Genomic DNA, 12186 nt, shown 5'->3' on the forward strand with positions numbered 1-12186 from the left:
CTTGCAAAAGATTTAGGGGCTTTTAACCCATTCTGGCCACTTTTCAATCCCATTTAACCTAATTTTTCTGCCTATTTTTGCCACTTGTAAGCCAGTTTTGCCACTTTTTAATGTCCTCTCTTACCACTTTTAATGCCCATTTTGCCAATTTTAACCACATTGTACTAATTTTTGTTTATTTTGGCACTTTAAAGATATTTTTTCCAATTGTAACCCCTTTTCATCCATTTTTTTTCTGTTTATGCCTCTCTTTACCCATTTTTGCCAAATTTAACCTATATCTGATACTTTTAAAATTCCATTACATCACTTTTTCTGCCAAATTTTGCCCCTTTTAACTCATTTCAATTCTGTTTTTAGAAAAGAGGTTTACATTTTTAAGAAGGTGATATACTAAGGCACAAATAATAGGTGTTTGTTGCTTTGATAAGAGTGGTTGTTGTTTAGGTTAAAAAAAATTAAATATGGAATCACAGCTCAATTTTTTAATGGACCACTATTTTGCTGACCTTCATGTGCCCTCATTTGTCTGAGCCTAAAAATATCTCTCCTTTATCCCTCCTTATGTGCAGCCTTCTCTGTGACATAAAGGTGGCGTCTGCTCCAGACTGATCTTCATAACATTAATGGGGATGTCAATAAATTGGACAGACAGATAACTTTAGGCATGCTGTTACACCGGCGCTGTGTGGAGCTTTTATATGGCCTCAAACAGCTGATTTTGAAATGTTGTCCTCTGTTTGTGAGTCAGCTTTTGTTGATGATGCTCAGATGGTCAATAATGAATGACCGATATAAACCACTGCCTAAGAAGGTTCCCTCGTCTTTGCTTCCTTGAGTTGGTCTAATCTATAACTGGTCTGGATTACATCCTGGTTCAGAGTCCAAATCAGAGCTCACAGTCCTAAACAAACACAGACAAAACACACGGCTACTAACAGTTATCAGTACTGCTGCCATTATGAATTATTCATGAAATCTTTAGACAAACAGGGAATGAATATGAACTCATAAGTGTTAAATATTCTTCTAAAATCTAAAATACTGTATGTTCTCCTCATGCACACGTGGGTTCTCTCCAGGTAAACAGCTGCACAGCATAGACTTTTTAGCCGAAGTTTTCTTATTCTTAAGCACACATTAGTGACCCACTTAAAAAGGCTCACAAAAAAGACCCCCTTTTGGGTCCTGACATTAGACGACTAGAGATTAAAGAAAAGTGTTTAACATTCAGGTCTGTTTGTGCTACATTTAGTGTTAGCATCTTAGCTAATCTTTAGCTCTGCAGTCTCAACAGGTGAGATAAATGTGCTGCTGTTGTTCATAACCGCTTTTCTCCAAGCGTACAGACAGGTGGCTATTTTTAAAGTTTCCCTTCCACATGACTGGATTTAAGAGGAAGAGAACTGAGACATTTTGCTACGATCAATGCAGCACATCCAGCTACCTGGCGAGTACGGCTATTGTAACTGTCATCTAGAGGTAAAAGGTCACCGTGAGTTGTGCAGGATTAAAGACACAGAGCCAAAGCATGGCTCCACAGATCAATGCAATATGACGACAAGATTGGTTTACCTTTACACCACTACCATCTCAGTTTTTCTGCAGTTTTAAAGTGATGTTTACATGCAACATTTTGAAGAGACTCTTAAATCAGACAGATAAGGTCATGAAGAAATGATGAGTTTACACAGAAGTGGACACATTGGATGTTAAACAGCCTGAGACCTTCTATCTGGCTGCTGTAGGGAGTGTTTTGCAGGTGTCCCGTAGCATCTGAGGGAGTATTCAGGCTGGAGTCTGGTCAGGTATAAAGCCAGGTATGTGTTTAGGTTTTGGGTGTGACTGGAAGCAATGCTGCTGTTGCTACTGTCGCTTTTATTGACAGGAAGACGTGTGAGAGGCACGACACAATGCAGGACTTTAGACTTCACAGACCGCAGGACATGTGGAGGAGAACACATGGCATTATGGGAAGGCGTGCCGAGGAGGGAAGGCGTGAGAATTTCTTCTTCCAGACGAGCAGAGAGCAGCAGCATGTTTCTGTCTGATCGGCTTCCTGTAGGGATCTGATGGCGAAGCCGGCTCTTCTCAGGTGTGTTATTTTAGCAGGAGATCTGTTCTTTATGATAGTGTGATGATAAATGCGTCATAATATCTCCTGCTGATAATATCTCCAGCTGTAATGGGGCAGGAAGCTGTGGACTTTGGTCTGCATGTTGTGCTCAGTGGATTGAGGAGAAGGGCATACTCTGCAGTTGCATACCTATCTTGTTCTCACCTTTGGACTCTAGTATCCTGTCAGAAAACTAATTTTCCCTTGAGCACCTGCAGCCAGGACAAATACGTGTTCTTATTTACCAAAAGGAAAAACAATTTATGGTTACAAAGCATAGAAAATGTGTTTGTAGAGCACATGTCAGCAATGAAACATTGCAAAGGACTTAACAAAAGACATCACAACATCATGACAGAGGTGGAAGGCATGATAAAAGAGCATATTTAAGGTATTAAAATCAGACGTTATGAAGCCAAAAGAAAAGAAAATGAAATGAATTGGTATTTTTAGGTTATTAGAGTTCACATACAATAATTTTCAGTCTACATGACTAAATTTAGCCTTTTGCAATATCTCTGCCAAGTTCATATGCAAAAATGTTAAAACTGACACTTATTGATCAGCCCTAACTCTCGTCATATTGTTGGCTGTGTTACCCAGCCACCCTCCTCCATCAGATCTCTACAGTTACACTAACACTCTGTGAAAGACCATAAAGATTTATTGACCTGAACTGATGGTTATTGAAGCTCAGGACCAAAGTCTGTGACCAGTGAGGCTTTATTTAGCTGTAAACGCTGGTGTGCAGCTGTAGGTGTTTTTAGAGTTGTATGCATGTGTTTTATTGTGTATGTGATGTAGAGCTGGGAATTATGGGACAAAAATCAGATCTTAGCGATAACTACACTTTAAATAATGTCCAGACAGCATGCTGCATAGTTTCATTTACTGAGATGAATGGGAAAAAACATCCACTGGTCGACCTGAGATGAAAAGAAACATGTCAGGGAGGAGGAGGCATTGCTGTGTCTCTCCTCTGCTCTCTCCTGTACCTCTCACTATCACTGTCTGTCGGGGCGCAGAGACATAAAGGGACAAGTAAACACCACAAATGTATTGACATTGTGCATCAAATTTAACCTAAATCCAGTAGTCTACCTTAGACTGTTGGCTCGGTGAGAAAAACCAAACAATCTCAGAAAGTCCATGAAAGCAAACCAAAGAAAGCCACAAAGTTAGTAAAGATGCTGTCATACTTTCTGTGTATTTCTTCATTGTACTGACTCTGTTAGACTGCATGTGTTGTACAACAATGCCTTGAGTAATGTGAGGCCGGCGGGTCCATCATGCTTCGGCATGGAATGAGTAGAATTCGTGGGCCCTTAAATGGGGGAAACTACTGAGGAGCAGGAGACTCCTTGGCATTTCATCCATTTTCCAACTGCTGCAAATAGATTTCTGCAGTTCAGATTAGGGCTGAGCCATTATAAAACACTAATTTATGATAAATTTGATTTATACTGCGGTTTTTGATATGGTTAGTTATCACATTTTTATTTCACTGCTCTTTTTTAATTGAAAAATGTATTGAATGATTATTGATAGAAAGAGTATAAACATGATTGATAAGTATGTTTTTTAATTTCATATTTCCTCTTTTTTTATTTTTCATTTGTGTTTGTTCATCAGAGCATCTCTTCTGAAAAATATTAGAGTTTTGAGATAATTGTCCGGAGTGCCCACTGAAGTTTTTCACTTAAAATGTAGGTAGAATTTGCTTTAAAATTTTCAGGATTTATCCTGAAATTTTTAGAGAAGTTGTTTGGATATTTTAGGCAATGCGCCATGAAATTTTAAAAGTATTTCATGGAAATTTTGGGGACATGGTTGTATATTTTGGAGTGTTTCATGGGAAGCTTTGAAATTTCTGTCATTTTCATGGGAGCCTGGGAAATTTGTTTGGATGTTAGAGGGCATTTGGAATTTTTCAGACATTTTCATGGACATGTGGAGAAACTAGTTTTTAAGAATTTTAATGGAAATATCAGGGAATTTGTTTTGATGTTTGGGTGATTTTTTTTCGTTATTTTAATGTAATTTTGAGGAATGCATTTGTACATTTTGTGAAATTTGATAAGACATGTTTGGGGGAAATCAATACAGAATTTTGCGATTTTATGGAATTTTAGATTTTTTTTTTAATTTCAGGGAATTTTAGATTTTTTTATTTAATTTCAGGGAATTTTAGATTTTTAAAATTGTTATTATTATCGTTTTTTTTTTATTTCAGGGAATTTTTGTGGATTTTAGAAAGGAAAATTTCCAAGAAATCCAGAATTTTTTGTGCAAATGTTGATGCTTTATCCTCGTGGTCCATCTTCAAAATGTCTCCACCATACCTCTATCAGCCAAAACATCTGTTATAAAACTGAAGCAGTCCTGGGTTTTCTGCAGAAACAGGACCTTAGGAAGATTTATGGACACGATATTTGGTAAAAAAAAGCAAGTCCTGTTTAAAATCAAGTTAATTAAATGATAATTCCCTATTTAGACTAAACATTTCCATTTGGTTATGCAGTACGCTTTTTACTTGGTTCTTCTTACTGAATACAATCTTTCTACTGGACATTAGGCATGAATCTTTTTTGAACAAATTCGTTCAGCCTTTCTCTCACGATGGCCAGAAGAAGTCAGAGAAAACATGACATTATTTAAACCCAATATAAATGATATTGATACAATCAATGTCGTATTCTTTTTCAAATATCTTAGTAATGTGGTTTAACGTGATTTTCCCAGCCCTAGCGAGTGGGTGCGTGCTTTACATCTCTTTGACAGCAGGTGTGTGAGTGAAGTCGACACCAAACACACCTGTCAGCCTTGCTCACCTCACCGGTCTGTCTGACTCTCTCTCTCCTCCAAACCTGCTCCTCTCACTCTGATTGGTGTGTTCTGGTGAGCTCTGATTGGCTGAGAGCGGACAGGTAAAGTAAAACGGAGACTAACAGAGACACACACTCCCAGAGAGAGAGAACGATGCCATCAGTTCACTCACAACAAGCTGAAAACAACGGCGAGTGTGTTTTCTGACCGGCTGTCCATCAGAGCTGTGAGTCTGTGTACTTGCATTGTTTATTTGTTTGCTTGTTCGAAGTCCATCTGCCTTTTTGAGCAAGTTATTTTTATGAATTCAGAACAAAATACATTTAGATTTGCCAGAAAGGAGGGAAATGTTAAGGCTGATATACATCTTTACTACATTTTTCTTTAATTTTTATGTTTATTTATATTGGTATAGTTGTTACTGTCTTGCAAAACTTCTTGAATGGTTTTTAAGCTTTTAGACTGGGATATTTTCACACTTATTGTGAGATTTAACAACTCCATAAACAATACACAAGTTGAATAGATATGAGTTAATCTTTAAGAAGTCCTAAAAACTCCACTTTTAAGTTAAAGAAAAGACTTCAAAATGAATGAATAATGTCCAATAAGCAGTGTTCAGAGCAAACATTTAGATTCATAGCACTATGCTATGAAAAACATTGGAGATTAAGTTGTCAATCTTGTTTCTCCCAACTGATTCTGAACAACAACTGCTCATCACAACAACTATTTCAGGCTCCATGGGGTCACACCCCTCTACATCAGGCTTGTCTGAATAAAACATTGAAAAGGCATCGAGCTGCAGGAATGCTGTTTGTGACAGCACCGCTGTAAACGTAAATCTGGATGTGAATGCAGAATATGAAGGTGACAGACTAGATTTTTTTAGTGCCTTCTTGTTTCCATTCCTAGACACAATAGTTTGAACACGTTTTGATTGTAAGCCGTAAGACCATGTGGAGAAGAGGAGAGGAGGAGCGCATGATGAATCTCCAGGACCCACTGTCCGTCTTTAGATCTGTAGTTCTCAAGTGATGTAACACTGGGACCCACACGCCACTCCGTAATGAGAAATAAGGACCCAACTTTTATAAAATGTGCTAAAATTCAGATGTAATTGAAGAAAAAAGTTGCAGTTTTGGCTTCACAGTTGACTGAACAAAGGGCAAAATTAATATTTAAGGCGCATTATTAGAGTAGTCTTTGGAGGACATGCATTTATTTTATTCCACTTCATTGTCAAATTTTGGCAGTTTTCCCCAGTATTTCTAGAGCTAAACTTGCCATCATGGGCAGGGTGGCAATTATCCATCTTTACTGATGTAGGTATCCATGTAATCCTACTGTTTATGCAGTGTTTTGTTTTTACCACGGCTAACCCCGACCTGATATTTAAATGTACTACATCGTTCATCTCTGATGGATATTTTCACAGACCGTTCATCTGAGATGCTGTATATCTCAGTAAGGAAATGTAAGTTGCTGGTACAATGGATATCCAGTTTCAGGTTATTTTTAAATAAATTAAATGAACATAAAGGTCAGAGGTATAATCTGGGATTGAATCATGTATGGGCCCATTTTAGTAGTTACACAAAGCATGACTTGCTTTAGCTTAGTTAGCTAGCTATGTAATTAATGTAACTGCATAAGCCAATGAAACTAAATTAGCTTTAGCAATGTGAGCTGTAGTAAATGTTACCAAAGCTAATGCAGCTATGTAGATAGCGTATCTATGTAGCTTACATAGCTGCTTTGTGATCTTGGCTTTAGCTATGTAAGCTACGTAACAGCATTAGCTAAATATCTGCTTTAGCTATGTAGCTATATTAGCTATAGCCAAGTAAGCTTTAGGAATGTGAGTTTTAGCAAACGTAGCCAAAGCTAATGTAGCTATGTACATAAGGTGTGTACATAGCTGACATAACTGCTTTGTGAGTTGAACTTTAGCGACGTTAGCTACATAACTTTGTTAACTATGTAATTACGTTAGTTATGTAGCCATCTACATAGCTACATTAGCTTTGGCTACATTTGCTAAAGCTCAAAGTGCTAAAGCTAATGTAGCTATAGATAATAACGCTTCATAGCTAATGTTGCTGCTTTGTGGGCTATTTTTTTGCTCTGTAACCATTACCTAAACCTGTATCCTAAATAGATTTAAATCTGAGATGAATGGTCTGCAGCTGTCAGAAAAACTTGTCTTTTGCATTGATACATAGAGCTAAGCCAGAAAACTTCAAGTTTTCTGGAGTTTTGTACGTTTGTAGATACAGCTGTAAATTTGCTAAAATACGAGGTTTTGCAGTAAACCGACTAATGACGTCTCTGCATGATCAGCTGACATTGATATAGTTTACTCTGATATAAACTGTACATATTCTTTTATAATTGTTTATCCTTAACAACAGGCATTCCTCCTCTCACTGGTCACATTTCAGCTCTCAAAAGTCATTAAGGGTTTTATTTTAATGATTTAATGTTTACTTTTACAGAGAAAACCTAATTTCAGGTCCAGCAGGCTAACAGGGAGCTAATCAGCTTTGGTAGGTCTACAATAGCAATGTTTATATTGATCTGAGTATTGTAATTATAATCACTTTAATAGTCTTAATTTTAAAAATGTATGTAAATGACTCATTCAGAACAAACAGACCTGAAGCACTCGGACTTTCAGTCATTTACAGAGAATTATTTCATAAAACAAAATGTACAATGTAAACAATATAACCACATTAACTCCAGTCTGAGTGGTTACTTTGCACTCATGTTGTCGGAGAACTAAGTTGTTTTAAGTTATAAATATGTATGCTTTATTAAGAGCAATTCAATTAAATAAACCACAGAGCAAACAATAGACATATTTATTTAAAAAGCTAGTGGGCATCACCTAGTGCCTCACGGTTGAGGTCGCCCCATTGTAGAGGTCTGCAGTCAGATCCTCCTAGATCTACCTCTGAAAAAGCAAATATCCATAAACTGTGGGAAGTTTCCAACAATTTAGAGTATCTTCACTGCACATCACTTATTTTGGTGCACTCATAAATGCACCAAAATGTGCATTACCTTTTTACATATACCTTTTCATATAACTATCAGTCATGTTTTAGGAAAACAGAGTACGACCACTGCTGTTCTTAAAGTAGTCAGGATTTTATTGAGTCTTCGGACAGCAAAGAACATTGTGCTCCTCTTTTTAGTGATTCATCAAAAGCCTTCGATACTGTGGGCCGTGTAAGTTTGTTCGAACAATCTATTCATTGGTTTGAATAGAATCAAACAGATTGCAGTATGTGCAGGCTGAAGGCTTTACTTATAAATGTCATACAGTTAAAAATGGAGAGCCTCAGGGCTCAGTCTTGGGACTGCTGTAATTTACACTTTATGTAAACAGCATCCGTCAGAGTGTTCCCAAGGCAAATTGTCATGTATATGCCGATGACACTGTTATTTACTGCTATGCTCCAACACAGCATTGAACCAAACTCATGATGTTTCAAACTCAGAAAAAAAGTCACTGAACCTTCATTCTATCACCCCGTCCCAGGGTGATGACTGAATCTGTATCGTCTTATTTTTGATTGAGGAGTTGCCATCTGTTAAGCTTCATACTGAACAACTTAAGAAGATGGAGTTGTAAAACTCTGTACCATTGGGTACTGAGGTTTGTAACAAGTTTTTAACAAGTCTTAAGTCCTCAACTTACTATTCTGTATGATGGAGTTGGCCTTCATTGAGTACATTGACAAAATCATTGGCATGTCCGTATTTATAAGGCTCTATTCAGTCTGCTTCCCTCATACTTGTGTGATTTTGTTCAGGTTAGAGGTGTTGGGAGCTACAGAATTCACTCTGTGACTCAGAGCTCTTTGTGCCTGAAGTCTGTCTTGAAATGGCTAGAGGGAGAGTTTCATCAGCAAGTGTATTTGTGTATTAATGCAGTTAAATATGTCTCATATCAAGGTTTAAAATCCTGGCATTGTGAAAACTGATATTAATTTTCCTTAATATAGACAGTTAAGGAAAACGAATAACTGAAATGCTTAAATGAGGAACTTAATCTTTAAACATGTTAGCCTATAATATGTTTGGAGCAGCTGTAAAGGTGGCGAATGCCTGAAGCATGACCTACAGTTGTCCATTATGAACTTCCTTATTGCGTGGAGGAGCAGCATGTGTGCAGCGTGTCTGTCTGCCTTTTTATTGATACCTGACACTTGTGGCTTCACCTATGAGCACAGTAAGGTTATCACCACACACCTGTACTCTGAGTCTGTTTATTTACAGCAGCATGCTGTGTGAAAATGCTTTGTCATATACTCATAGCTGCAGATGAAAAAGCATGAAGAGTCTAAAAGTGTTAAAATGCTCCTCATCTTGTGTTGTTTCATCATTATGTTTCTTCATTGCTTGTATTACTCATTCTTTGCACCCTGCAGCTGTAGTTCTTTCCTTTAATCCTCATTAAGCAGCGGTCTCCACTGGTGTTACGTTTCACATGAAAAGTTTTTGTTTTCCTTAAGGCTAAACCTTAGACGTAAGGCACCTGCTGCTCTAAAGGAGCAATCATCATTTTTAGAGTGTTTTCTTAATTGTAAGTCTTTACACACTGCTGGGTTACATTCCTGCTAAAAGGTGCAAAGTTCACATCAGAGCACGCCACGAGTAATGTGGTTATTTAGCTTCTGTTAGAGCAGTACTGACTGCTTGAACTTAAATGATGATGGTGTTTGAGGGTCAGTGATGGCTTTTTGAGATTTTGAGGGTTATTGTCATAGAGAAAGTGCCAGGGTGATGTATGTTTTGTGGATAAAAGTGCAGTTTTCAATTTTCCTTTTGCCAAGAAGTGAAGTGTAAAATGCCGTGCCAACCATGCACATTCATGCAAGTGAGACCTGAGACCCTTTTATACCTTACATTAACGTAGGTGAACATCAGTTTTGGGCATTCAGATACCTCAATGCTCTCTGTGAATGTAAATGTGTACTGAAAATGGTTCGATATCTGATAGTTCAGACTGCACACACAGAGCTGATCTGGGGTGTCTTGATCTGGATTGGTGCTGGATTTAGTGGTGCAGATGCTACATGAACTGGGAGGCATTTCAAACAACAATGTCAATGGATGTGATCAATGATAGTCTGCTGTAAATAACAGATATGGTTTATTTCTGTTGTCCAGCCATACTGCTAGTGTAGTTCAGAGATCTGGGATATTTGGCTCAAGAAACAGCTCTTCCTTTGATATAGTTAGATTTGTATAATCTAAAAAACAACAAAAGAAGAGACGCAGGACATTATCCATCCATATGACATCAGTATCAGCAGATATGAAAATTTCTGCCGATTTCACAACCAGTATACCAGCTGTTAATATCAAACTGTATCAGCTGTGCTTTGGCAATATAGACTTTAAATATTGAGCTATATCAGCTGTAAATATTGGCCTTTATCTGCTGTGATATAAGACGTTAGAGGCTGGAAATGTCTGCCTATATGGCAGTAAATCTTGATCTATGTAAGTTGTAAATATCAGCCTATATAGACTGTACTTACCAGCTTTTATCAATTGTAAATATTGGCCTAAATCAGCTGTAAGTATCTGCCTATATAAGCTGGAAATATCTGCTCATATGGGCTGTGGATTTCTGTCAGTATGAGCTATAAATAACAAATTACTTTCTACCAATATCACCTTTATATATGGCACTATCTAAGCTGCAAACATCAGCCTATATCAACTGTAAATATGGACATATCCCAGCTGTTATGTAGGAGGCTGTATATATCGCTCTATATAAGCTTTAAATATTGGCAGATCTCAGCTGTTATATCAGACAGTATAAGCTGTATATATTGATCTATATAAGCTGTAAATATCATACTAAATAAGCTGTATATATCATCCTATGTCAGCTGTCAATATTGGAACATATCTGCTGTTATATCAGACAGTGTAGGCTGTCAATATTGGCCTATATCAGCTTTAAATATCCCCTTATATAAGCTGTAAATATCCCTATACATCAGCTGTATATATCAACCTTTATCAGCTGTCAACACTGGCATATATCAGCTTTTGTTATCGTGACATATGAGCTGGAAATATACTGTATCAGCTGTATAATATATCAACATATATCAGCTGTAAATACTGGACTATATCTTCTGTGATATCCGACAGTGTAGGCAGTATCTTACACTTGATATAAGCTGTGATTATTGCTATATATCAAGTGCATGTATCAACCTAAATCAGCCTTCAATATCAGCCTATATCAGCTGTAAATATTGTGATATATTAGCTGCATGTATTGGCCTTTATCCTCTAAATAATGTATTACCATTTTCTTGAAAATCTTTTTATGACAGTATGAGGGAGAAAAGCTGTTAAAGAGGCAATGCTGGCCTCTTATTGGTGGCTAATCCAGCTGCAAAGTCTAGGACATCCCTTGTAGAAGTATGAAGACCGCTGGAGCAGAAACAGAGGTAATTTTTCAGCCACAGCTTTACAGCTATGTCTCCTGATTTGTGGTACACGTGTTTAAAAAGCTAGCTGACAGACAGCATCTGGAGGTTTTACAGTCAGAGTCGTCTGGTGCATAAAAACAACCCCATGAGTGTTTTTAAGGCTGAGATAGTGTCCTGTCGCTGTGAACAGGCTCCTCTGACAGTGAGTTAGTACATTGTTGAGCAGGTTTGGTGGCCGTCCTCTTCTGTATTTGCATGTGTTTTGTTTTGCTTTGTGTGACTCGCACTGAATGCAAAACTGAATGAAACACCCGTCCCTCTTTATTCAGACCATGTGTTTGGACAAATGGCTGGCTTAAACCCAAGAGTTTAATCTCTAATCAAGAAAACTTTCCATCATGTCCTCAGGATCCTTTATTTGAGAGTTTTGGGACAAAAAAGGTGGTAATTGTATTATTACATAACCCTTAAAGGAAGAGATTACACGCTCAAATCCTCGTTCTCTGTAAAAAAGAACTCTCCTCTGTTCAAGATACCCAAAGTCTTTGTTGATTTAGCTGTCTTTGATTGGCTAGGACCAGCAGATTATGATGGCCCAATGTTAGCACTGCCTTTCTTTGTGTCTTTTACAGCAAATTATGGGGTTAAATATGGGGAATAATAAAAAGCAGCCAAAGTGTGTGGGGACCTTCAGTCACTCCTGTCATACTGGAATGTAATGTAAAAAATATGTATCTCATTATAACAACCTCCACTCTCCAAGTTTAAGGC

General features: G+C 37.5%; 1 protein-coding gene across 4 annotated transcripts in view; it reads left to right on the forward strand.

The window, feature by feature from the left end:
- Positions 1–12186, forward strand: part of shroom3 (shroom family member 3) — a 79424-nt gene that overhangs the window by 10469 nt on the left and 56769 nt on the right. The gene's annotated exons all lie outside the window — the stretch shown is intronic.

The sequence above is a fragment of the Cheilinus undulatus genome, linkage group 17 (assembly GCF_018320785.1).
Source record: "Cheilinus undulatus linkage group 17, ASM1832078v1, whole genome shotgun sequence".
In the NCBI taxonomy this organism is placed as follows: Eukaryota; Metazoa; Chordata; class Actinopteri; order Labriformes; family Labridae; genus Cheilinus; species Cheilinus undulatus.